Source organism: Stegostoma tigrinum, unplaced genomic scaffold, assembly GCF_030684315.1.
Source record: "Stegostoma tigrinum isolate sSteTig4 unplaced genomic scaffold, sSteTig4.hap1 scaffold_98, whole genome shotgun sequence".
Lineage (NCBI taxonomy): Eukaryota > Metazoa > Chordata > Chondrichthyes > Orectolobiformes > Stegostomatidae > Stegostoma > Stegostoma tigrinum.
The window spans coordinates 685804-713299 of record NW_026728821.1 but is presented as its reverse complement, the minus strand read 5'-3'; the positions used below and the strand labels follow the sequence as shown (position 1 = coordinate 713299).

The 27496-nt window shown below is 43.9% G+C and overlaps 2 long non-coding RNA genes across 5 annotated transcripts; one reads left to right on the top strand and one right to left on the bottom strand.

Annotated features, from left to right (window-relative positions):
* Positions 1–231: 231 nt before the first annotated feature.
* Positions 232–10784, bottom strand: LOC132209470 (uncharacterized). Its single transcript, XR_009445556.1, has 3 exons — positions 10292–10784; positions 1664–1722; positions 232–305 (listed from the first exon to the last, which is right to left on the bottom strand). It is a non-coding gene; the product is annotated as an uncharacterized LOC132209470 (long non-coding RNA).
* On the top strand, positions 10635–27496 carry LOC132209469 (uncharacterized). Of its 4 annotated transcripts, none has more exons than XR_009445553.1 (4): positions 10635–10828; positions 14493–14534; positions 19644–19744; positions 25322–27496. It is a non-coding gene; the product is annotated as an uncharacterized LOC132209469 (long non-coding RNA). The 4 variants fall into 4 exon arrangements; XR_009445554.1 differs by lacking the exon at positions 10635–10828 and adding an exon at positions 12617–12634; XR_009445555.1 differs by lacking the exon at positions 10635–10828 and adding an exon at positions 12620–12634 and having other exon boundaries at positions 14493–14578.

Sequence of the window (27496 nt, the reverse complement as noted above, 5' to 3'; positions counted from 1 at the left end):
AACAATTGAAACTTTAAAAGGCCAAGTGAGCAGACGAGAGCATCAGCCTTCAAATATTTCAGCTCCCTCAGAATGAAATGGGACAAACCTGTGACCAAATATATAAAACATCTTGCACATCGTGGAAGAACGTGCGAGTGAGTGAGTGTTGGATGGTATATAGGAATATGAAGAATAAGTAATCAGGGGATTGGAATTTGTCATGTGTAAAAAACCAAGGATAGTACAAACCATTTTTATTCAGAGTAGTATGACGGAAATCTGACTGCTTCGGCAAGCTGACTGACCGGAAATAACAGTCAAATCTATAAGATAAATGAAACCATCATGACAGACAAAACAAAATTAAACATGTAAAGAGAAAGACTGCCATAAAAATTAAATACTGGACCAAAAAAGATAAAATGCTGACTTCAGTGTAGTTACATCTGTCCATGATCTGTTTGCTCTTCTGATATCACATTGCTCTTGCTTAGAAAACACAACTCTAAAATCCTAACTAAGCCAACACGGACGTCAGGTTTCAGACTTTTTAGGCCACTCAAAATAAAAATCAACAAAGCTTTCACATCAATATATAAATAAAAATCACTCTACACACCCTGGAAGCACTGTCTCAGAATCTAAAGGGAGTAACCCACAGTCGAGGCAAGGTAGGCTGCCTTCACGCAGGATAGGTTCACCAAGAGCAGTCTCTGGCATTAATACAGGGTAATGGGCACTGCCAGATGGACACCCGAGGCAGTCAGCTTCTCAGAGTCCACACCTCTGCAGTCCAGTGAGTGGGACTCAGTCAGCCCAGTGGGAGACTGAACCCAGTGTGGGGAGTGGGGAGAAAACAGCTGGGAAACTGTAGAGACATCAGTTAGATGTCGGGTCACCTATTGCTCAGTCTGTCAAGGTCGCTCAAGGGGGCTGCCACATCAGTCCTCATTGTGCTCAGTGATATTACACTGAGAAATGTCTGACTCCAGGGTCAGGCTGCTGTCATTGATGCAAGGCTGACAACTATTACTTTTCAGAGGTGTCAATGGACCGCTGCTGTTTTAATCTCGTCGGATATGGGAGGCACGGTGGCTTAGTGATTAGCACTGCAGCTTCACAGTGCCAGGAACCCGGGCTCGATTCCAGGCTCAGGCTGACTGTGTGGAGTTTGCATATTCTCCCCGTGTCTGCATGGGTTTCCCCTGGGTGCTCCCACAGTCCAAAGATGTGTAGGCTAGGTGGATCGGCCATGCTAATTTGCCCGTAGTGTTGAAGGGTGTGTGGGTGAAAGGAAGATGGGTCTGGGTGGGATGCTTCAAGGGGCGGTTTGGACTTGTTGGGCTGAAGGGCCTGTTTCCACACCGTAGGGAATCTAATCTAATTTAATATGTCAGAGATGAGTATGAGCAAATGGAACAAAGGAGCAGGAATACTTCCAAGATAACAAAGTGTGGGGCTGGATGAACACAGCAGGCCAAGCTGCTGCAGTTCCCTGCTGTGTTCATCCAGCTCCACACTTTGTTATCTTGGATTCTCCAGCATCTGCAGTCCCCATTGACTCGAAAGGCAAATTTCCATGTGAAGTCTGGAATAAGTGAGTCAATGCCTGACTGAACACAGGGAGACAAGGAACTGGATTGAAGCTTGTGCTTTGTGAAAAATTAATGATAACTCATACCTTTCAGAATCAAAGTGGGTTGGAGTCTGAGGAATGAGAAAGGTGAAGTATCGTCAAACCTAAAAGACAAATGAAAACACCATAAAAGTAAAAGCCAAATTCAACATGAAAAGAGAAAGAGTACGATCACACTTAAATACTAGACCAAAAAATATCAACTGCTGACTTCAGCCTCATTATATATGTCAAATATTCATTTGCCTCTTCACTGTCGACTTGGTCTTCCTTCAACATTTTAACATTTTAACTTGTCAACTGAGCAGCCAGGACATCACCCTTCAGATACTTCAGTTCAAAATGAAACTCAACGAAGCTTTGCTCTAATTCAACTCCTTGAACATTTGGAATGATTTCCCAAAGGGCCTTTTTCATCCAAATACTATTTTTTGGCTGCTGTAATGTAGGAAAGGCACTGGTTAATGTGCAGAAAGCACGTTTTCATGAATAACAATTGGTAATGACTAGTTTCTCCATTGAAACAACATTCACTGAGGGATAAATAGTAGATGATTTATACGGGAGAATTCCATTCTTGTTTTTTTTGCAAATTGTTGTGATAATGGGATCTTGTGGTCATCCGAGATGAACATTTTCCCTGCTAATATCACCTTCAGCAAAGACCAGAAGAAACATTTTGCTCCATCAAAGAGTGGACACAAAAATGTGGCCAATATAATTTTGGTTTTGGCAAGTACTGGAACCATTGTGACCCACAACATACACGCATCAATTCAATCGGGTTACCCCACATTCACATCATTTTTCCAGTTTTCCCGTCTTTGAAATTCGTACTAAAATCCAATTTCTTTACAAATAGTGTCCAGTATATATTGAATTCAAATTACCTCAAAACTCTTCTCACAACCAAGAGTGATACCACGAATGTATTGCTCCTTTCCCTCCGCTTCAATTAGTATTAGTTCTAATTACACTGACGAGGGAGAGAAAAGAAATAAGCGATGCGCACTTGAAACTGCAGAGCTACAAGTCTGCAATGTTCACCTCACGTTGTCTCAACATGAAGTGAAGACACACAGCAGTTACTGTTTATTCTTGTTTGTGTTTATGACATCACAGGCAAACCATTGTGATGTCACTGGGCTTATTCTTTTTTAAAAGAAAACCTTCCCGAGAAAGAACACAAAACCTGTTCGAGCAGTTACCTGCTGTTTTCCACTTCATCTCCATGTACGCGGTTGTCATGTCGGGAGGGCTTGTTTGTAAACGTGGGCATCATGTCATGGATGCAGTTTCCCATCTCCGCCATCTTCCCTGAACAGCCTTACTGGTATATTGCCCATGGGGGTGAAGGCACCAGGAGGCCTGCCCACATGTGACCAATACGTCTATTAATTTATTTGGTGGCCAGACTGGCTGGTCAGCTGTCAAGAGGAAGGATGGTCTCATCTGTCCTGAAAGTCCATTAAAAACATCCTGGAGGTTAATTCAACGTTTACATTGACCTTCGAATCCTTTGCACTCCTCTCATCACAGTCACAACAACACTTACTGTTATGTCCTGCATGTTCACCAACTCTCTATTCATGCTCATACATTACCTTCAGTTCCAGAGCCCTTATCTTATCTATTAGCCACCAGTGTGACACCCTACAAAATGCCTCTTGGAAATCCAGGTGTTATGCAGCTGTTGGTTTCCTCTTTGCGACCTCACTTGTTTGACTATCAAGAAGGAATGAAATTGTCAAACATGCCTGGCCCCAGGGTGACCTTGAACTTACCTGCAACTGCCCTGTCTCCATCATGGAAAGTCTTCTTCTGGATTGACCACGTTGATTTAATCAGATGATACGATTTTTGTTTTAAAAGCATTGCTAAAACATACGTAATGAAGAGACATTATTAAGCACTTTCCCAACTGATTGAAATCATGTTAACTGGCTTTATTCCTTATTTTTGCTCCTCCTTCTTTCTTACATAGCAGTGTTACAACTGCTAATTTCTACTGAACTCAGACTTTTCCAGAATCCAGGATGTTTTGGTAAACCAGAAACCAAAATATCTACGATGTCTGAAGCTGGGCTCCAGGGGTATTCAGTTTCTTGGAAGGACTGACAAGAAGGAGGAGGTAGGTCAGCTTTGCTGGTTACGGAATAAAATTAATATGGTAATGACAATGGATATTAGTTCTGGTGAAATGGAGTCTGGGTACAGTTTAGAAACATCAAGGGACAGAAATTGACAGTGGTCGATGTATATACACCCCAGTCAACTCGCGTGGTACTTTTAGCAGAAGGCACTAAAAAGGAAATTGAAGACACCAGCAGAAAGAGAGAGCTCTAACTATGATGAAAGGTCACTGACTTCAAGAGTCAGGTGACTTCAGTCTGCATAAAGATTGGGCAAAGCAAATCAGTTATCATTGCATACAGGAGGAATTCCTGACGTACTTTTTAAATTCATTCACGGGATGAGGGCATCACTGGCTAGGGTAACATTTATTACACATTCCTAAATGTCCAGAGAGCAGTTAAGAGTCAACCACATTGCTGTGGGTCAGGAGTTACATGTAAGCAAGAATGGCAGTTTACTTCCCTTAAAGGACAACAGATTCATGCTCATCATTAGACGCTTAATTCCAGGTTTGTATTGAATTCAAATTCCGCCGTCTGCTGCAACTGGATTCAAACACAAGCTCCCAAAATACTATCTGGGTTTCTGGATTAAGTGTCCAGTGATAACAACCTCAGGCCATTGTCTCCCCAATGAAGTGTGTGCTGTGCGGGTTTCTGGGTCAACACTTTGAGGAATCAACAAGCAAAACTGAAGTTTGAGGTGGGAAGACTGTGCTCATGCCCCCTCGGGGAAGTGAACCTCATTTTCACCCACAGAAGGAAACTAACAAGGACACCTTCCACCGAGAGTGCCAGAGGCTTTCGGAGAGAGCAATCCCCAGAAAGCAGAACTTCACTCACTTGGCTCTACTGTCCCATTCCAGACTCCAAAACTAGAACCTATTTACAGCAACAAATGGAAGTATTTGATGGATGCCCTGGGTTTGTGCTCCTCCCCCATTGCTCACCTACAGTTTTCCTGCTTCACCTTGTACTTCCAGCCAAACATCACTGATGCCAGCTGCTTCCTGCCATTCCAAATGCTCCTCCTCAAGTGGAAGGACAAACAGCAATGTGGAAATTCACACATATTTCTGGTCTGTGGAGGAAATGATACTGTTATAATTTCAGATAATTTTTAAAGGGCTCTTTTTGCCCTTTGAAGCAGGGTGTGTACAAACACTATCACAGGCTCGAACTCACAACCACTTGTTTCTGAGACCAGTGCTCTGACCACTGAGCTGTGCAGCCAGGCACAAGACATGGAAAGAGGGTCTCATGTATTGGAAATAACAAAAGAATAGATAACTGGAGACTATTATATATCAAGACGTAACAAAACCGCAACAGAGCAGAGGGGCATCATGTGCAGAAGGTTGGGAGAATGCAAGGCCGAATCAGACAGTGTCCTGAGTGCCATAAACTGATCTTTCCTGCTGGTCCAGAGATTACGATTCAGTGCCTTCACTGTCGTAGCCTGTTCATGGTTATCATTTAAAGTAATAAATCTGAAATATTGACTGATCTTGAGAAGCAGAATTATGTCATTGATCAGTCAAAATCAATTCACTCCATGTTACAGTTCCACAGCAGCAATGCCAGCTGAAACTGCCTGGCGTGCAATCAGTTTAAAACAAGAATAGAGGGGAGGTCAGGAAAAGTGAAGGGCAATGGTAGTTTGTGAGAGGTGACTGGAGGCCAAGTGGAGCCAGGTTCAATGTGGGTGTTGAAGACCAGTCTTCACTGTTACCCTGGCATACAGATCACATTGGATCAATCACACAAGGATCCTCCTTTTTGTGCTGTCCTTTGCACATCACAACTCGGGTCAGTGCCTTGAGGGGCTCGGATAATTTTAATTTTGAACATCAGCCGGCAGCAAAATGACATGACAAACTTTCCCTAATATCAGTACACCCGGATAATGAAGGCCATCAGTTTAACTGGGACAACATAACCGTAGTAGTGCAATCCAAACATAGCCACACATGGGAATTCCTAGAGGCATGGTTCTCAATCCATAATGCAGTCGGCATACAAATAGAATTGGACCCCATATGCAACCCATACAGAACAGAATGCGAAATGACACAAGTTGCCGGAACAGACCGGGCAGTATAAATTTCAAGTGGAGGAGAACAACATCGCTTCTTCGGAAGTCTCACTCATGACGTTACCTTGCGTGGTGACGAAAAGTCTGAACGAAAACAAGCCAGCTGGGCGAGCAAGTTTACAACTTTACTTGTTATCTTTACCGTTTAATGTGTGGCTCAGTGTCAGTCTTATACACACAGTGTTCTACCCGCTTCTCCTGCTGTACACAAGGTTTCCCAGCAAAAGGCAGCTTTGTGTGGAACACATGCAGTTTCTCCTGACAATAGGTACTGTTGCCATGAGCTGGGATATGAAATATACAATGAGCTGAAGTAGCCCCACACTCAAGTTACTCATTTACCTTTTACTTTCAATTTTCAATTTCCAAAACCCAGCAATCCATTCACTTAAGCTGCTGGGAACCTGACAAAAACAGCGTTGGCCAGACATTCCTCTTCGGGAGTGTCTGTCAATTTGCAAGGGTAGAAAAGCTGTCAACTTCACTCGAGTGAGAGAGGATACAATATTCCAAACTTCCAATTCAAAATCAGATGCCGTATCAATTACACCACTGGCTCCACACGTCTTGCTGCAGCTTTCATCCTGTCGATTGCGATGTAATCAGGGATACTGGCGGAAAACCCATTTGCAAGGTGAATATCCTGCAAAATAATCACTGTCGCTGCTGCACTTCAACGTTCTCCACTTTGTGAAGCGGTGAATGTCACTGGCAAACGAAACACATTAGCCCTCACATGCCTGGCTGTCACCTGTTTCTTTGCCACCTGTTTCTCTGCTGGAACTTGCCATTGCTTTGTTCACAGTCACTGCAAAGTTCTGCCTTGCATTTTTTTTAATTAAATTATCTCCTCCCAACTTAAAAACATTCCCTAGTCTTGAAATCTCCCATCCTTGGGAAATGACGACCACAATTCATACTATCTACATGTCTCATTATTTTATGAACTTCTAACAGGCCGCCTCTCAACCTCCTAAGCACCAGCAAGAAAAGTCAAAGTCTATCCAACCTTTCTTTATAAATCAAAGCTTCCATACCAGGCAACATCCTGGTAAACCTCTTCTTAACGCTCGCCAGCTTCATGATATGCCTCCTGTAATTGTGTGACAGAAACCGCACATTGTATTCCAGAAGAGGTCTCATCAACATCCTGTGCAACCTCAATATGACTTCCCAACTCCTAAACTGAAACAATTGAGCAATGAAGGCTGCCGTGCCAAAAGACTGTTTAACCACTGTCTAAATGGGATGGAAACTTCAAATAATCATGTACCTGGATCCCCTAAGTCCATGAGTAGGCACCTTAACAGTGAGAGAAAGTCTGAGGGAGGATGAGGAATAGTTTTGAATTTCTTTGACCTCACATCTGAAGAAATTTATTGTACACATGCAGCTGAATAAGTTCAACAATTCATACTCCGTGAGGAACTATAAATGAACCTGAAGATTTTTCAATTAAAAAGTAAAGTTAGACCCTCTCGAGTCAGAAGGAAGCCATCGCTGTTCTGTTTCTGAACTTCTCTTACCCAACAGGTTCTGCAACATGTCCATATGAAGATGGATAAGGGAGAACCAGTGGATGTAGTGTACCTGGACTTTCAGAAAGCCTTTGATAAAGTCCCACATAGGAGATTGGTGAATAAAATTAGGGCACATGGTACTGGGGGCAAAATACTGAGTTGGATTGAAAATTGGCTGGCTGACAGGAAGCAAAATGTAGTGATAAATGGGTCCCTTTCAGAATGGCAGGCAGTGACCAATGGGGTACCACAAGGTTCAGTGCTGGGACCGCAGCTGTTTACGATATATATTAATGATATAGACGAAGGCATTAGAAGTAATATCAGCAAATTTGCTGATGACACAAAATTGGGTGGCAGTGTGAAATGTGAGGAGGATGTTATGAGAATACAGGGTGAGTTGGACAAGCTAGGTGAGTGGACGGATACGTGGCAGATGCAGTTTAATGTGGATAAACGTGTGGTTATACACTTTGGTGGCAAGAACAGGAAGGCAGATTACTATCTCAATGCAGTCAAGTTCGGTAAAAGGGAAGTACAACGAGATCTAGGTGTTCTTGTACATCAGTCAATGAAAGCAAGCATGCACGTACAGCAAGCAGTGAAGAAAGCTAATAGCATGCTGGCCTCATAACAAGAGGAATTGAGTACAGGAGCAAAGAGGACCTTCTGCAGCTGTACAGGGCCCTGGTGAGACCGCACCTGGAGTATTGTGTGCTGCTTTGGTCTCCAAATTTGAGGAAGGACATTCTGGCTATTCAGGGAGTGCAGCGTAGGTTCACGAGCTCAACTCCTGGAATGGCGTCCGGGACTATCATATGTTGAAAGATTGGAGCGACTGGGCTTGTATACACTTGAGTTTACAAGGATGAGAGGGGATCTGATTGAGGCGTATAAGATTATTAAGGGATTGGACACTCTGGAGGCAGGAAGCATGTTTCCGCTGATGGGTGAGTCCAGAACAGAAGACACAGTTTAAAAATAAGGGGTAGGCCATTTAGAGCAGAGTTGAGGAAAAACTTCTTCACCCAGAGAGCGATGGATATATGGAATGCACTGCCCCAGAAGGCAGTGGAGGCCAACTCTCTGGATACTTTCAAGAAAGAGATAGATAGAGCACTTAAAGATAGTGGAATCAAGGGTTATGAGGATAAGGCAGGAACAGGATACTGATTGTGGATGATCAGCCATGATCGTAATGAATGGTGGTGCTGGCTCGAAGGGTCGAATGGCCTACTCCAGCACCTATTGTCTATTCATTCACCATATCCAGATACATGAACGTTGGATCACTCTCCAAAGGTATCAGTACTATTGCCAATCCTCAGTTACATCTGGAGAACTTGATGTTTGACCTTTCTGAACCAGTGCAGGTCATGTGGTGAAGTCGCACTTGCAATGCTATTAGGTAAGGAGTTACCAAATGATCGTGAAGGATTAGTGATGTTTTCCAAAAGAACAATTTAAATGTTTTCACATATTTGATTCAATCCAATGGTCTGACATATTACACAAGGTTGTCACAAAACAATATTTGATACCAGGTACTTATTAGGACAAGTGACCCAAAACTGGCCAAAGAAGTAGGTTTCAAGGAATATCCTGAACAAACAAGGGGACTTTGAAAACCACGGATGTTTAGGGAGTAAATTCAAGAGCTTATGGCCTTAGGAACTGAAAACATGAAAAAGGTGGGAGTTAAAACCAGAAATCCACAGGAGGTTGGAAGTCAGGGAGAACAAATGTCTTGAAGGAAAAAGCAAAAGGACAGTAGATGCTTGAAAGTTGTAACACAAGCAGAAATTGATGTAAAACTCAGCTTATCTGGCAGTGCTTGTGGAGAGAGAGAGCAGCATTACTGTTTTGTGTCCAGTGACCCTTCTTCAGATATATCTCAGAGGGGTTTGCAGCTGGACGGACTATCAAACGAAAGTGGTGTGATGCCAAAATTTCAAAATAAGGATATGAATTTCAAAACCTTGGTGCTTTGCCACTCAGAAAATGTTTATGTTAGTGAGCACAGAATGGCAAAACTTGAAGATGTTAAAATCGGTGAAAATAAACACATGGGCAGCAGATTTTTGGATCAGTTCAAGATTTCAGGGAAGTAGTATTAAGAAGCCGGCCGGGAGTGTGTTTGGGGAGTTAAGTCGAGAGGTAGCAAAGGAATGGATGAGAGTTTCAGCAGCAGATGACCTGAGATGCTGTTGAGGTTGAAATTGTATGTGGTCTTTGTGATAATGAGTGTGGGGGTGAGTAATGTGGTTAGAAGCTCATCTTGGGGTGAAATATTGCACCCTGACTGTGACCAGTGTGTTACCTGCCAGTTACCAGGGGCAGGGATGGAGTCAGTGGCGAGGGAGTAGAATTTTGCTCCCAGCCTGGATTGACATTTTTCATTGTCTATTTAAATGTGATCTATACCCCTTTTCAAACAAGAACGGACTTGGCAGCAGAACTAATTGGTGAACCAACTGTCAGCTTTATTGAGACAAAGTGTGGAGTTTATCTGTTATGAAGTAAACTACAGTGACAAACTCAGATAGCTACTTACAGTTGAATGTGGATTATACTGCTTAAGTCAATAACTAGGCAGTAGAGCAGTGAAACAACTTATTGGAGTTTCTGCAGCCGCGGTCTTCAAACTTTTTCTTGTGTTGGGCTTTTATCTTCTGATTCTCGTTGCTTTCCATTGCACAGACCTTTCTTGAGAATCTCTTTTCTGCTTGTTCTTTTTTGATTAACCGCCCTCTCTGCCCAATCACAGTTCATATGAACAACACTCACCTCACTTCACCACGTGATGTTCTTCATATTCATAATTATTCCCTTTACATCTTACCTGAGGACTGCTAGACCTGTATTTATTACCCTTATTTCACCGCTATTTCTCTATTGGCTGACAGAGCGGTATCAAGAGTACCTTTAGCTTTGAGCTGCAGGAAGCCTTTTCAATCGCGACTTATTAAAAAATAACAAAAGAACTGGGATGTTGTCAATCAGGAACAAAAGCAAAGTTGCTGGAAAAGCTCAGCAGGTCTGGCAGCATCTGTGAAGGTAAAAAGACAGATCCAGTTTTCAGTCTCATTCGTCTCAAAATGAAACATTGCGACGACGTTCATTTGCTTCGAACAATAACACAAAGCACTGCTCCAGCTCACAGTGAAGTCTGGCTGATTGATGTCAGTGCGCGACCAATAGGAGCACAGGTGTGCCGTGCATGACCGGACGGATGTCGCCCAATCAGAATGAAGGGAGGGCGGGATCAGTGAAAACCACGTGATCATCCACGAGTGCGGTGCAGAGTCGCTGAGATAACCGGAACGGCAGATGCTGGAGAATCCGAGATAACACGGTGTGCAGCTGGATGTACACAGCAGGTCAAGCAGCATCAGAGGAGCAGGAAAGCTGACGTTTCGGGCCGAGATCCCTCGCTGAGACCAAGATTTGTGCAATTGAGGTAAGAGCAGGCCACAGTAAAGAAAGCAAAACGGTAGAAAGCTGGAGGGAAGTGATATTCGTATGGGTTTGGAAGTTTTACAAACAGTTAGTGCACGTCGGAAAACACACCCATTTGAAACTCCCAGACTCACGTTTGCAGAAAACAAATCAACGCCTCAGATGGCGATAGGCCCGTGTGACCGTCACCATCTTTATTGGGGGCAGTGATCCGCGGGGCGCATGCGCGACAGCTTTGAAACTTTAAAAGGGCCGGGGGTGAAGCTGGAGGAACACAACAGGACAGGCAGCATCAGAGAAACAGGAAAACTGACGTATTCGGGCCCACACCCTTCAGAAATGGGGGAGGGGAAGGGGATGCTGAAACAAACAGGGAGAGAGTGGGAGACAAGTGGAGAGGAGACAGACAAGTTAAAGAGGTGGGGATGGAGCAGGTAAAGGTGAGTGTAGGTGGGGAGGGGATGGGTCAGTCTATGGAGGACCAACAAGTCAAAGGGGTGGGATGAAGTTAGCAAGTAGGAAATGGGGGTGTGGCTTGAGATGGGAGGAGGGGATAGGTGAGAGGAAGAGCAGGTTAGGGAGGTGGGGATGAGCAATTGTTTATTGCGAACTGAGTGTAGGTGTTCTGTAAAGCGGTCCCCAAGCCTCTGCTTGGTTTCCCTGATGTAGAGGAGGCCAGAACGGGTGCAGCGGTGCAGTATACCACATTAGCACCTGCATACCCCATACAGATGGCCTCAAAGCCCTACGCTATTTCCTGTCCTGCAGGTCTGACCAGTTCCCCTCCACTGACGCCATTATGTGCTTCGGTGAACTCGTCCCACTGCCTACAGACAAAGGGGGTGGCCATGGGTACCTGCATGGGCCCAAGCTTTGCCTGCCTCTTTGTTGGAACAATCCCTCTTCCGTACCTCTTCCTCCAGTACATGGATGACTGTATCGGCGCTGCCTCGTGCTCCTATGAGGAGCTCGAACAGTTCGCCCACTTCACCAACACCTTCCACCCCAACCTTAAGTTCACCTGGACCATCTCTAACCACCTCTCTCACCTTCCTGGTCCTCTATTTCCATCTTGGGGAACAATCTCAAAACCGATATATATTTCAAGCCCACTGACTCCCACAGCTACCTAGAATACACCACCTCCCACCTGTCAAGTTTGTTTTCGGAGACCCTCACGGACGTGCTGCAATAACAAGACACTGACCTGTTTAGAAAAACACCAATCATTTTCTTACCAAGCAAGTACAAGCTGTGAAGAATCACTGTACTCAACCCGGCACACAGTGCAAAGTCTCACAAGGAGTTCTCTCCGGACAGTCCCTGCTTTTTATACTTTACAAAAGACATGATACAGAAAACGATTTCACAACCTCCAATGACATGATACATAAAACAATTACTACAACAGACAAAAACAGGATACCAAGCAATTATTACATCGATAACATAAAAGACCAGGATATAGTATCGATTGCTTGTGAAGTAGCTGCTCATGGCAGGAGGTGATTTTGAGTTGTTGTCCGGGACAGATTGTGATTTCAAGTTGCCAGTATGTCTGGCTAGGACAAAGTCAGTGCCCTGGCCCCTTAGTCAGCGACAGAAGTTACATGCTTTAGAGGTTTCACACCTTTACAAAATTTCCCCACCTAACCCTATTTGATACAGATTGATTCTAATTTCAGTTCAGTCAGGAAACTTAAGACAGTGTCTGCATGCCGATGTGTGAGAAGATAAGGAGTTACAAAAGCTTTACACTGAATTCCTAGCTGGGCAGGAAGCTTCAGGGCAGTGTCTGCATACCGATGTGAGTAGATAAAAGACTTTACTTCTATAAATCAAAGTCTCTGTATAGGAATCAAATGCAGATGAAAGACTTTGATTTCTATACTTCTTTAAATTAATACTTCTTTAAATTAATGGGATGTTATCACATTAACATCTCACACCCACCCACCGTCCTGCAAAAATGCCATCTCCTATTCCCAATTGCTTCACCTCTGCCGCATCTGCTCCCAGGATTCCACTCCCGTACATCTATGATGCCCTTGTTTTTCAAGGACCGCAACTCCACTCCCCACCTCCCCACCAGAGTGGTCAAGAACACCCTTGACCGTGTCTCCTGCATTTTTCTACAACTCCTCCCTCGCACCCTGTCCCTGCAATAACAACTGAAAAAGAATCCCCCTCATCCTCACATACCACTCCACCAATCTCCGGATCGAACACGTCATCCTCTGACACTTCCGCCATCAGCAATCCGACCTCACCATCAAAGACATTTTTCCCTCCCCACCCTTGCTTGCCTTCCGGAGAGACCAGTCTCTCCGTGACTCCCTTGTCCGCTCCACACTGCCCTCCAACCCCACTACTCCCAGCACCTTCCCCTGCAACCAAAGGAAGTGCTACACTTGCCTCCACACCTCCTCCCTCTTCTCCCCCCCCCCCCCCCCCCCCCATCCCAGGCCCCAAGAAGACTTTCTACATCGAGCAGATGTTCACCTTCACATCTGCCAATGTGGTATACTGCATCCCCTCTACCCGTTGTGGCCTCCTCTACATTGCGGAAACCAAGCGGAGGCTTGGGGACTGCTTTGCAGAACACCTACGCTCAGTTCGCAAGAAACAACTGCATCTCCCAGTCGCGAACCATTTCAACTCCCCATCCCATTCCTCAGATGACATGTCCATCCTGGGCCACCTGCAGTGCCACAATGATGCCACCCAAGGGTTGCAGGAACAGCAACACATATTCTGCCTGGGAACCCTGCAGCCCAATGGTGTCCATGTGGATTTCAGAAGCCTCAAAATCTCCCCTCCCCCAACTGCATCCCAAAACTAGCCCAGCTTGTCCCTCCCTCCCTAACCTGTTCTTCCTCTCTCCTATCGCCTCCTCCCACCTCAAGCTGCACCCCTATTTCCTGCTTACTAACTTCATCCCACCCCCTTGACCTGTCTGTCCTCCCTGGACTGACCTATCACCTCCCTACCTCCCCACCTCTCCTCATCTTTACCTGCTCCATGCCCGCCTCTTTAACTTGTCTGTCTCCTCTCCAAATATCTTTTCTCTCCATCTTTGATCTGTCTCCCCCTCTCTCCCTATTTCGTTCAGAATCCTCTTCCCCTCCCCCATTTCTGATGAAGTGTCCAGGCCCAAAACGTCAGCTTTCCTGCTCCGAAGATGCTCCTTGGCCTGCTGTGTTCATCCAGCTCCACACCTTGTTATCTTGGATTCTCCAGCATCTGCAGTTCCTATTATCTCTTATCCAAGAGAAATGTTTGTTTCTTATGGATTTTTTTTCCCAGACTGTTGGATCATAGCAGCTCACACTGCTCTTGCTCACTTCTGTGCTCCCTGATCACCTTTGTCGGTGTCTAATCTCTTCAGTCTCTAATGATGGATAGATTTGATCTCTGTAGTATTTTACTGTAATTTCCTTGTACCTTTTTTGTAAATAAATTTTCCACTGCTGCCCACCCCCTGACCATGTGCTGCTCTCTTACCAGATTAATTTTTGAATGGTATCTTTCACAGTCAGGAAATATTTTCCCAGAAAGAGAGTGTATTTTTCTTCCATTTCAGACCACCAAATTCTACAGCGTTTTTATCTGTGTCATTCATTTTGCACTTCTGCAGCATTTACTGTGTGTTTCTCCTTCCACAGATACCAGCGATCGTTGCCAAAGCCCTGTTACCTGTGGAGAAGGTGATGTTTAACTTTCGTGTGCTACTGCAGTTTGTATGATAAAGGTGCTCTCACAATGCTCCATTTGAGAAGTTACAGATCATTCATCTAGCGATACTGAAGAGCTACTGAAGAGCTAATGGTGTATGTCCAAATCAACAAACTATTTGTATTTTTATCATGTTTTATAATTTCACAAAAATATTATCAACAAACTTTTGACGTAAGGCCATATTAGGTCAGGTGACCAAAAAGTTACCAAATCTACAGGTTTTCCTGACTCTCTCAAGGAAAGCAAACCTAAGAGGTTTATCAGGGGAATTCCAGATCACGTTTTCTGGCAACTTTAGAAACAGCCTCCAATAGTGAAGGGATGATTAAACGCATTGTTGGAGTCTGGAACTAAATGAGTTATCGAAGTCTTGAAGGTTGTTTGGTGCAGGGAGATAGGGCTCATCACAGCCAGGAATTAAATCACGGGTGAGAATTTTAAATTGTTGCTTATAAATAGGAGCCTTTGTGGTTCAGGGAGCACAGCAGTGATGGTGAACAGGTCTTGGTACAAATGAACTTGTGTGCAGCAGAATTTTAGGTATTCTTGAGATTGCAGGGATGTTGAATGTGGGAGGCCAACTGGCAGTGAATTTGGGTAGTTAAGTCTAGAGATAACACAGGAATAGATGAGAGGTTCAGCAGATGAGCTGAAACTAAGGTGTCACTGTCAGTCATTGTCACTGAAGTGGAAATAAGTGGTTTTTGTGCAGGGCTCTGCTGTTTACCCTCACCTCACCTCAGGAATTCAGCTGTTTGTGAATTTGCGGATCAAGTCTGTAATAAGATCAGGAACCGAGTGCCCACCATGGCCCAAACTGGGTGTCACTGAGCAGGTTACTGCTGAGTAAGTGCTGCTTAATACTGCTGTGACAACACCTTCTATCACTTTACTGATGATAGAGAGTAGATTGCTTGAGGGGAAATTGGTCGGGTTCGATTTTCAATGTTTTTGTGCTGAACAGACCTGGGCAGTTTCCCAAATTGTTAGTAGATGCCAGCGCTGTAGCAGGACTGAAATAGTTTGGCTTGGATGCTAGCAAGCTGTAGAGCACTAGTCAGAGTGTTGCCAGGGCCCATAACCTTTGCACTGTTCATTCATTTCTTTAATATTATGTGAAATGAATCAAATTGGATGAAAACTCACATCTCTGATGTTGGGGACCTCTGGAGAAGGCTGAGTTGGATCATCCAGTTGGCACTTCTGGCTGAAGATTGCTGCAGACTTGTCTTTTGCATGGATAGGTTGGGCTCCTGTGTCGGGTAAAGATGGGGATTTTTGGCATTCTTCCTCCAGTGAGTTGTTTAATTGTCCATCACTGTTCACGACTGGGTGTGGCAGAACTGCAGAGCTTGCATCTGATCTATTGGTTATGGGGTGGCTTAGCTCTAACTCTTGCTGCTTATGCTATTTGGCATGCAGATAGTCCTGTTTGGTGGTTTTACCAGGTTGGCACCTTATTTTTTAGGTATGCCTGGTGCTGCCCTTGGCGTGCCCTCCAATACTCTCCGTTCAACCAGTGTTGGTCCCCTGGATCAATGGCAATGGCTGTCTGTAGGATATGCTGGGCCATGAGGTTACAGATTGTGCTGGAGAAGGTCTGCTACTGTTGCAGTCTCTCTCAAAGCCTCATAGATATCTGGTTTTGAGCTCCTGTGTCTGTTCCAAGTCTGTCCCTTTTAGCCGAAGTTAGTGCCACCCAACGCAATGGGGGGTATTCTCAAGTTTAAGATGAGGCTTTGTCTCCACAGGACTGTGCGGTGGTTGCTGTTAACAATCCTGTCATGGACAGATGCCTCTGCAGCTGGGAAATTGGTGGTGATGAGATCAGCTATATTTTCCCTGTTTGGTGCGTCAGCACCTGCTGCAGTCCCAGCCAAGCAGCTTTGTCCTTCAGGACCCGACCAGCCTGATTGGTAATCCTCCTGCAAACTACTCCTGATGTGGACATTGAGTACATTTAGTGCTATTCACACTCGCAGTGCTTTCTCCAAGTGCTGTTCAACATGATGGAGTTTTTTGTTTCTTAAAATTCCCTCTTGGGATGTGGAAATCGCTGGCTGGACCAGCGTTTATTACCTGGAAGGCAGTTAAGAGTCAAGCACATCACTATGGGTTTGGAGTCACATGTCATCCAGACCAGGTAAGGATGGCACATTTCCGGAAAGGGCATAAGTGAACCAGATGGGTCTTTCCTGATAATTGGCAATGGTTTCATGGTCATCATGAGAATCTTAGTTCCAGATCATTATTTAATTCATGTTTCACCATCTGCCATGGCAGGATGCGAACCCAGGTCCCCAGAATGTTATCTGGGTCTCTGGATTAATAATCTAGCGATAATACTACTGCTGATTTATCAACCAAGGGAGGATGGTACATGGTAATCAGCAGGAGCCATGAGACTTCCAGGCGTCAGAGTCAATGTTGAGTACTCCCAGGTCAAATAATCTGGTCAGAATAGCACTGTGCTGTCACGTCTGCTGGGACAGGGCTTCACTAAGGACAATGATAGTGGTGTGTGTCATTGTTTGCCAGGTATGTTTCCATGAGTCTGACACTGTTCCTTGACTCGTCTTTGAAGCGGCTCTCCAAATTTTGCCACTAGCCCCCAGATATTATTAAGCAGGAGTTTGGGGGGCCGATAGGGCTGATTCTGCAGTTGTCTTTCCTAGTTCCCTGGTAGATGCCAAATGGGCCACCCAGCTTCATTCCTTTGTTGAAACTTTGCAGTGATTTGCAACTGAGTGGCTTGCTGAGGTTGGCAAATTTCTTTCCCCGAAGGACATTAGATTTTTTTTTCACTCTGTCATCAGCAATTGTTGCCATGGCAACCAGTTGATTCTTCCAGTTTTTTTTTTATTGAATTCAAATTCCACCATCTGCTGAGATAGGATTTGAACCTGGACTTCTGTTGTACATTTTAACATTCTGGATAAAAGTTAGTCATCAGGTTTGTTCACTCATTTTTAAATATCACTAACACAGGCATTGTTTCTTTGCAAAACACTGTCCATCATCCTGTCTCCTCCATCCTCCGCTCCAACAGCAAGTGAAGGAGACACATGCAGTTTCTCTGTCACTAAGATTGAGACAATCCAATCAGCAGCCTCTGCTGCTTCCCTCTCTTCCACAAGCCCACCAAACCAAATTGCTTAGCATGTTGCTCCTCGTTTTAGGCTTAAACTTGCATCTTTGTCCAGTTTCATGTCAAGCCTTATCAGAGCTCATCTTAACACTTTGCCCTATTCTCACTAAACTACAAATATTCCAACTCTTATTTCTCCTCCTCCTCCTCCTCCCTGCCTCTTCCCCCATGCCAATTCACAGATATTGTTACTTGTTCTGTCTGTTTCTCTTTTCCGGTTATGTCCTTCTCACCCATTCTGTTTAAAACCAATGTTCGACCTCACCGTCATTGGAAAATCCCACTCCATCTCTCTTTCCTGTCTGAAATCCATGTCGTAAATGTCCCTCCAGGATCTATCCTTGGCCCATGCTGTTTCTCACCAACATACTTCCAGGAGGTGAGATCTTCCACAAGCACTGTGTTAACTTTCACATGTATTCTACAATGTTCAGATCGAACTCGTCTCCATCACTTTGCTCCACTGTTACTCAGTTATAAAACTGCTTATCATGCTTCCACTACTTGATTAGTTGAAATTTCCTCCAATAACACTTTGTGATAGTAAAACACATTGCCTTCAGTTATTATTACAAATTATTTTTCCTTACTATTGTACTGAATCCATCCCTCTCATTGGGAACTGTCTGAGGCTGAACTGCACCCTTCTCAATAATGCTGTCATATCTGGTCTCAAGATGAACATCTTACCGTACATTTCAATCACAAATGCCAGAAATTTCAATCTCTAAAATGCTCCTTCTCTCCACCTCACTCCAGCTCATTCGCGACTGAAACCCCTTACCCATGTCTGTGTTGCCTTAAGCTTGACAATTCCAAAAGAGAACCCTCTCTTCTCTGCCTTATCGAGAATCTGCTCCCACGATGAGAAATATTTCCTCAGCATTTATCCTGTCAACTCCCTTGAGAATCCTCTATTTTTAATTAGAACATCTCTCATTCTTCAAAAAAATCTAGTTAGTATATTCCAGACCTGTTTCGTCTTAGCTTAAAACATAATCCCTCCAAACCAATGATCATCTTAGTTCATCTTCTTTGAAATGCCTCCAGTGAAGTTATATACTTGCTCAAATAAGTGGACCAAAAAAGCTGCTCACATTCTTCCAGATGTGGTCTTGCCAGCAAGTTGTACATTTGTCCTAAGACATGTATTCCAAACTCTTCTACTGCAAACACCTTGACATAAGGATAACATCCCATGACCCTTCCCGATTACCTGTTGCAACTGTATGCTCGCTTCATGCTTCCTGCACAATTATTCCTGAATCCCTTTTGTGTTGCAGTTTTCCACAGTTTTTACATTTTTAAATAACACTGTTCTTTGGTCATCTCCTCAAAAATTAGCAACTTCACGTTTTCCCAAATTATACTCCATTTGCCGACTTGTCGCCCATTTATCAATATCTCTCCATAAACTCTAACCCTCATGGAACTTGACTGTTATCCCTTTTTATGAGATCCTTCCTCATTCTTCTCATCTTTTTGTTGGGAGCACTGGGCAACATGACACATACGTAATTGCTGCCTTTTTAAGGGGCGTTTTTTCAAATGACTGGGAGAAGCTTACTGCCCATTTCTCAGAATCGAGACAACTTGTTCATCAAGTTGCATTGGGCCGGAAAAGCTGATGTCTCATTGTGGCAGTGCAGCAGCACAGAAGGAAAGAAAAGGAAGCAAATCCTGCTGCCTGCATCTCACTAAATCTTGGCCATTCTTTGCCTTGTGTCAAACACCTGTTGTTCTGTTCAGTGACATGAAGCCCCAATGTGGAAATTCCTAGAAACCCAAATAGAAATCCCTCGAATCAGCTGCTGACTCCCACAAGGAATAATGTGCAGCAGGAACAATGCACAGTTACCCTCGGCCAGGAGGAGGGGATGTTGTGGATTCCTACTCTGACAGTGATGGATTTTATGAATTTGTGTTACAGGATATTACAAGTGGACTTTCAGGTAGGAAGCTCAATAATTGTAACACCAAACTCTGACAGAATTACTCAATTCAATCAGGACCTGGATATTCGCATTGTGTGTGAGTATTGTGTTCCTGCTCATTCCCATTTGCCATGTAAAATTTCTTTCTTATTACCCCATTCTCTCAATAGATCTTTCCTACGACTTTTAATATATGTCCTGTAGCCCTTTTTTATGGCCAGTTGAGTGTACATTTTGCCGTCCTAATGTTTATCTTTTGTAAACACCTCCTATCAAAGGTCCCCTCAAAATCCTTTGTTACAAGGAGATCAATCTTAGTTTCCCCAAGCACCTGATTACCCAATGACAGTTTGTTTCCTGTGTGTAAGGCACTCATCCAGATTGTGTTGGAACATTTTCCACTTCCCTGCATGAGTACAGCCCCAACAATATTAAAGAAAGGTAACATCCTCCAGATGAAGCAGTGTCAGAGTGGTGTCCCATCCACCACATGCAACATTCCCCTCTACACCACCGAGGCACAGTGGCATCACTATGCCTAAGGTAAAGTCACCATTGTCCTACCTGACCATAGGGCTGGTTTAACCTGAAGATTACTGCACCCCAGGCGAGGAGAGAGATTGAGAGGAAGTCCATCTATTGTAGATGGATATTCTCAATATGTACCAGAAATGTCTAAGTCACACAAAATTATAATAAAAACAGCCCTAACCATGCAACTAAAAACCCTCTCCCTACAAACCATTCTGTTAAATCTCCTCTGCCTCCGATCAGGCACCCTCCCGTCTTTCACAGTGTGTGGGGGATCTTTGGTTTGCACAGACTCAGCTCGTCTCTTTTCCTGTCTGTAATGTCATCATGCTGTGACAATGGCACTGAACCTCACTGTCTGTGAGGGTGGTAGGCACAGAGATCCTCATAGCGTTTAAGATATATATAGATGCACACTTGTGATGCCAATGCAGAGTCTATGGGCCAAGTTCTGGAAAATTAGATTAGAATAGTTAGGTGGTGGTTTTTAACTGGCACAGGCTGGATGGGCCACAAAGACTTTTTCTGTGCTGTAGACCTCCGAGACTCTTCACATAGGAGGATACCCAGCAATATGTCAAGTCATTTCAGAATATGAGATATTAGAACAAATGACTCATGATTGGTCAGTATTTTCGGGAGAAAAGTGAGGTATAGACGTAATGCGGTTTACCTCGAAATTCAGGGGCCTGAAGCCCAGGAAATTGAAAGTACCGCCATCAAGTGGATGTATAAAAATAAGGATTGTATTAGAGGAAAGAAATATCATTCTTGTATCATCCATTTGTGAGGCTGGACGATATTAGAGACAGGAAGGGTTCTGAGACCGGAGAAGATTCCAAAAATAGGGAAAAGTGAGCTTGGATGAGATTACAGAAATGGGGAAGATTGTGAGGCTGGAGGAGACCTCAGACAAAGGGAGGTTTGTGAGGCTGAAGACAATTATAGAGCTAAAGAAGTTTGTGGGCTGGAGGAGATTAGAGATGAGGTGGTTTGTGAGACTGGAGGAATCTGAATAGATGGTGTGAGTTATGTGGCTAGTGGGGGATTCCAACGATAGGCAGGTAGTGAGGCTGGAGAGGGATTCCAGAGATGTGAAGCGTGTTGAGGCTCGATGGTAATGCCTGCAGTAATGCAGGTAGTGAGGCTCGAGGGCATGATCAGGTGGGTAGTGAAGTTTGAGGTATGATTCCTGCAATCGGGAGGGTAGTGAGGCTCCAGGGTGGATTATCATCATAACAGCACAGTGGTGTACTTACAGCACATGGAGTGCAGCAGTCATAGAAAGTACCACTTTCTCCAAATCCAATAAAAATGGGCAATCAATATTAGTTTGTGCAGGAAAGACCACATCCCATAAGTCAATTAAAATTATGGTGGGTCTTTGGCTTGGAGAGAGCTAACAGAAGCCGAGATAATTCTCCATTGTAGCAATGTTTGGTAACCGTAGAATACAACATTCAGCTAATTGGCAAATAATGCAGGGTGAAAATGTGAAGATTGTTTGTTTGACTCAGCAAGTTCCCAGGATCTGGAACAGTCTGAATGGTAGCTGGATGCAGATTTAGCAGTTATTCTCAGAAGAGAGTTGGGATTTAACTTTTCAAGGAATGATGGACAAATAGCGGGGGAATTGGGTCAGATTTGCAGCACCTCCCAGAGTGAGAGTGAAGCCTTTGACCGGGTTCCACGTGGTAGACTAATGAGTAAAGTTAGATCACACGTGATTCAGGAAGAGCTCGCTTATTGGAAGCGGAATTGGCTTAGTTGTCGGAGAGAATGTGGTGTTGGGGATTTTTCAGAGTGGAGTTCTGTGACCAGTGTGTTCCACAGCAATCTGTGCAGGGGCCACTTTTGTTTCTCATTTATATTAATGATTTGGATGCGAATTTAAGGGACAAGATTAGTAAGTTTGCAGACGATACGAGAATTAGTGGTTAGTGAAGGTTATCTAAGATGACAGTGAGATCTTGATCAATTATGTCAATGGGTTGAGAAGTGGAGGATGAAGTTCAATTTGAATAAATGTGAGATATTGTATTTTGGTAAAATGAACAGGGTAGGACCAACAATTGATGGTTGCACCCAAAGTAGAGTTGTGAAACAGAGAAATGCTGAGATTCAGGTACATAATTCTTTGAAGTTTATGTAGACAAGTAGTCAGGGTGGTTAATATGTTGTTTAGCACACTTGCTTTCATTGCTCAGACCTCTGAGTCTCAGAGTTGGGATGTTATGTTGAGGTTGTATAGGACATTGAGGCTTCATTTGAGGTATTGTGTGCAGCTCTGGTTGCCCTGTTACAGGAAGGACATTATTATTGAACTGGAGACAGTTCAGAACAGACTTGCTGGGATGTTGCCAGGATTGGAGAGCTTGATTATCAAATAGACAGACAAAGCTAGGACTTTTCTCACTGGAGTATAATGGGTTAAGGAGTGACCTTAGAGGTTGATAAAATCATGAGGGCACAGATTATGCGAATAGCAAGGGTTTATTCCCAAGGTTGGGTGATTTCAAGACAAGGGGACATGTATGTAAGGTGAGAGGAGAAATACATATTTAAAAAGACATGGATTTTTTTATTTTTACGAACTTGTCCACGTGTGGAACAAACTCAGAGGAAGTGGCAGATACAGGTACAGTCACATTGTTTAAAAGACACTTGAATAGGGACATAGATAAGAGAGCTTTAGAGGAGTATATGCCAGATGCAGGCAGATGTGATCAGTTTACATATAAAACTTATACATTTCAAAATTCTAAATATGCATTAAATTGAAGTAAGGCCAACTTTGACATTATTGGGCAAGAACTTCCAAAAGATGATCGGGAGAGGTAATATGTAGGTCAAGGAATGCTTGGAAAGTGGGAGGCCCTCAAAACTAAAATAAGGAGAGCCAGGCACATGTTCCTGTTCACGTGAAGGGCAAGGCTGGTAAATGTAGGGGATACTGGCTGACTGGAGAAATTGAGGCTCTGGTCAAGAAAAAGAAGGCAGCACATGTTGGGTACTGACATCAGGATTTGGGTCAATCCTTCAAAGTATAGGGGCAGTAGGAGTATACTTGAGGGAAATCAGGACGGCAAAAAGGAGACATGAGCTATCTTTGGCAAATTGAGTTAAGGGGAATCCCAAGAGATTCTGAAACTTCATTTGGGACAAAAAAACAACAAGGGAAAAAATAGGGGCCCCTTTAAAGATCAACAAGGCTGTCTGTGTGGAACTGCAGGCTGAGATAGTGAATGAGTATTCGCATTAGTATTTACTGCAGAGAAGGATATGGCAGTGAGAGAGCTTGGAATCATAAATAATGAGTCGTGAGAAGTGTCTATATTACAGAGATCTAGGTGCTGGATGTCTTAAAATGCATAAAGGTGGATAGGTTCCTGGCACCTGATCAGGTGTTACCCACAAACTCTGGGAGAAGCTGGGGAAGTAATTGCTGGCCCCTTGCTGAGGTATTTGTATCACTGACACTAGTGAAGTGCCAGAAGGCCGGGTGGCTAATGTGGTGCCATTCTTTAAGGAAAAGCCAGAGGACCATCGACCGTTGAGCCTGATGTCAGTGGTGGGTAAATTGCTGGAGGGGATTCTGAGGGACAGGATTTGCATGTGGTTAGAGAAGCAAAGACTGATTAGGGATGGTAGACATGGCTTTGTGAGTAGGAAATCTTGTCTCACTAACTTGATTGAGTTTTTTGAAGAAGTGACAAAGAAGATTGAAGAAGGCAAAGCAGTGGACACTGTCTATTATGGACTTCAGCAAGGCATTCACCAAAGCTCCACATGACAGACTGGTTAGCAAGATTAGATCAAATGGAACCCAGGGAGAGTTAGCTATTTGAAACAAAATTGGCTTGAAGGTAGGAAACAGGATCATGGTGGGGGGCGGGGAGCGGGTTCAGTCTGGAAGACTATGAACAGCAGTGTGCTGCAAGGATTGGTGCTGGGTCCACTGCTTTTTTTATCATTGATGCAAATCATGTGGAATGAATATTGGAGGAATGGTTAGTAAGTTTGCAGATGACACTAAAATTATTGTTGTTGTAGTAGACAGCAAAGGAGTTTACTTCCCAAGTACAATGGGAACGTAATCAATGGGTTGATGGGCCAAGGAGTGATAGAAATACACTTAGTTCAGATAAATGTGAGCGATTTGCATTATGGCAATGACAAATCAGGGCAGGACTTAAACAGTTACTGATGAGGCCCTCGGGGCTGTTATGCAACAGAGACTCCTTGGGGTGCAGGTGCACAGTTCCTTGAAGGTGGATTGCAGGTACAGAAGGTAGTGAAGATGATATTTGCTGTGCTGGCATTTATTGGTCAGTGCATTGAGTGTAGGAGTTGGGAGGTCATGTTATAGGCTGAACAAGACATTGATTATGCTGCTTTTGGAATATTGTGTTCAGTTCTGGTCTCCCTGCTATAGGAATGATGCTGTTAAACTTGGCAGGGTGCAGAAAAGATTTATAAGGATGTTGCAGGAGGTGGAAGTTTTGAGATGTAGGGAGAGGTTGAATATGCTGGGGCTATTTTACCTGGAGCATTGAAGGCTGAGGGGTGACCTTATAGAGGTTAATAAAATTATGGTGGGTGTAGGGTGAATGGCCAAGATTGTTTTCCCAGGTTAGGGAAGAACTAACCTGAATTAGAGACTAGAACTAATAACATTGGCTTAAGCTGAGAGGGAAAGTCTTTAAAAGGGAGCCAAAAGAACTGCAGATGCTGTAAATCTGAAAAGAAAACAAAGTTGCTGGAAAAGCTCAGCAGGTTTGGCAGCATCTGTGGAGGAGAGAAGAGTTTCGGGTTCTGAGGAAGGGTCACCGGTCCCGAAATGTTAACTTTTTTCCCCCTCCTCCACAGATGCCACCAGGCCTGCTGAGCTTTTCCAGCAAATTTCCTTTTTTTAAAGGGAAAGTGGGTGGTGCCTGTGCAGAATGAGGTGCCAGAGGAAGCTGGTACAGTTACAACATTTAAAAGGTATGTGAATAGGAAGCGTGTAGCAGAATATAGGTCAAATGCTTGCAAATGGGATTAGATTAATTTGGGATATCTGGTCAGCGTGGACAACTGGGACCAAAGGGATTGTTTTGTGCTGTACAACGCTGATGAAGCATTTTTTTTGTTTTCATTTCAGATTTCCACAATTTTACTTCTGCACTGCTCTTACTCTTTCAGAGGGATTGAAAGGTGGAGTTACAGATCTATACAATGACTGTCCTTCCTCGCTGGCTCTCCCAATTCTCTCTTTTGGTAGTTTGATGCAAACACTGACTGGATCCCTTACCTGGAGGATATTTATGAATGAATTTGTTCTAATGGTGATCCAGCATATTCCCCAAGTGTTGCTGTACACATGTCCAGAGAATTTCTCAGTTTCACAATCTGTGTCCTTCTGGTTTCTTACTTACTTTCTCTTTGAAAGTATAGTCTGCAGTTGGAGAATTTAAACAGGCCCACATCCAGGTCTGACGGTCACTTTGTTTATCACAACCCAATTTTCTCAGGATTTTGAACATTGAAGGAAAAAGCAGCACTCACATTGGGGAGAAATGCACATGGTGTGTGTGTTGAAGAGTCTGTGAAGATTCATCTGAAATGTCCAAACACCAGTGCAGTGACACTGGGAGACAGTGTGGAAATGTGCAGATTGCAGGAAGGAATTTCTTCATCCATCCCAGCTAGAAACTGACCACCAGAGTCACACTGGAGAGAGACCATTGACCTGTTCTGCGTGAGGGAAAGGCTTTGCTGACTCGAATTCCCCGCTGATACACCAGCGAGTTCACTCTGGGGAGAGACCTTTCATGAGCTCTGTGTGGGAAGGGATTCATTGTCATCCAAACTGTTAACACACCAGCGAGTTCGCAGACAACCACAGTTGAAGAACATTGCTGTCACTCTCACTATCAAATAAACCATGGTGTTGGGCTGTTTGTACAGATGTTACCGATACCTGCTCAATTAAAGGTGCTGGTATTGTGAATAAAATGTCACACTAACAGTTGTGTAAGGTAGAGCTTGGAAATAGTCACGTTGTCACAACACATCGACACATTCACACTGACTAAAGACTATCCACCTGCATGATATGTGAAAAGGGATTTCCTGGTACGTTCCTGGTTAACGACCAGCAAATTTCTGAATAAGTTGATTGGTTTGAATATAGCTAACAGTAGAATCAAAAATAGTATCAGTGATAATGGGAACTGCAGATGCTGGAGAATCCAAGATAACAAAAAGTGTGGAGCTGGATGAACACAGCAGGCCAAGCAGCATCTCAGGAGCACAAAAGCTGACTTTTCGGGCCTAGAGAAGGGTCAAGGCCTGAAACGTCAGCTTTTGTGCTCCTGAGATGCTGCTTGGCCTGCTGTGTTCATCCAGCTCCACACTTTGTTATAGTCGATTCAAAAACCATGTGTTTTGGGCTTGTTTCTGGAGATCATAGAATCCCTCCACTGTGGGAGCAGACCACTTAGCCCATCAAGTCCGCACTGACCTGACGAAGATTGTCTTACCTAGACACTGTCTGCGTGAGTTTCCTCCAGATGCTCTGGTTTCCTCCCACAGTCCAAAAATGTGCAAATTATGTAGATTCACTATGCTAAATTGCCCATAGTATCTTGTGTGCAAAATGCAGGGATAGGGTAGGGTGTGAGACTGGTTGGGATGCTCTTTGCAGGGTTGATATTGACTGAATGGCCATCTTCCACACTGTAGGAATTCTGTGATGATCTCGATGGCCCTTTATTTGTTAGATAGGTCTGCACACCTTTACAATGACAGATTCTGTTGCTCTCCCACAGACATTTGTTTATTGGAAACAATGTAATCTTTCAGTTTGTGGATAAAAATCAAAGGAATGTTTTAAATCCAAACATAGGATTGGGTTGAGTCATGTCCTATAATCCCTGATTTGCATTTTCCCCGTCGGCTATGAAACCTGGTGACCGCTGTGACTCTGCCTGGGAGCATTGCAGTCTCGTCAGCTCTTTACCTGGTGTCCATAGCAGTGATGGATCTCATGACGGAAACATAAACCAAAACATTGTGTGATTTCTAGTACATATTTTCTATTTAGTCTTCTGTCCATCACTTCCCTAGAGGCTGAGATACTGGTCTGGGGACCTAGGTGTGAATCCATCTGGAAATAAGAATGTGATGATGACTGTCAATCCATTGCCTTTGTTGGAAAAACCCATCTGTTCACCGATGGCCTACAGGGAAGGAAACTGCCATTCTTATCCAGTGATGTGATCATCCCATGAATGAATTTTTTAAAAAAATTAAAAACTCCTGCAAATACGTTAAA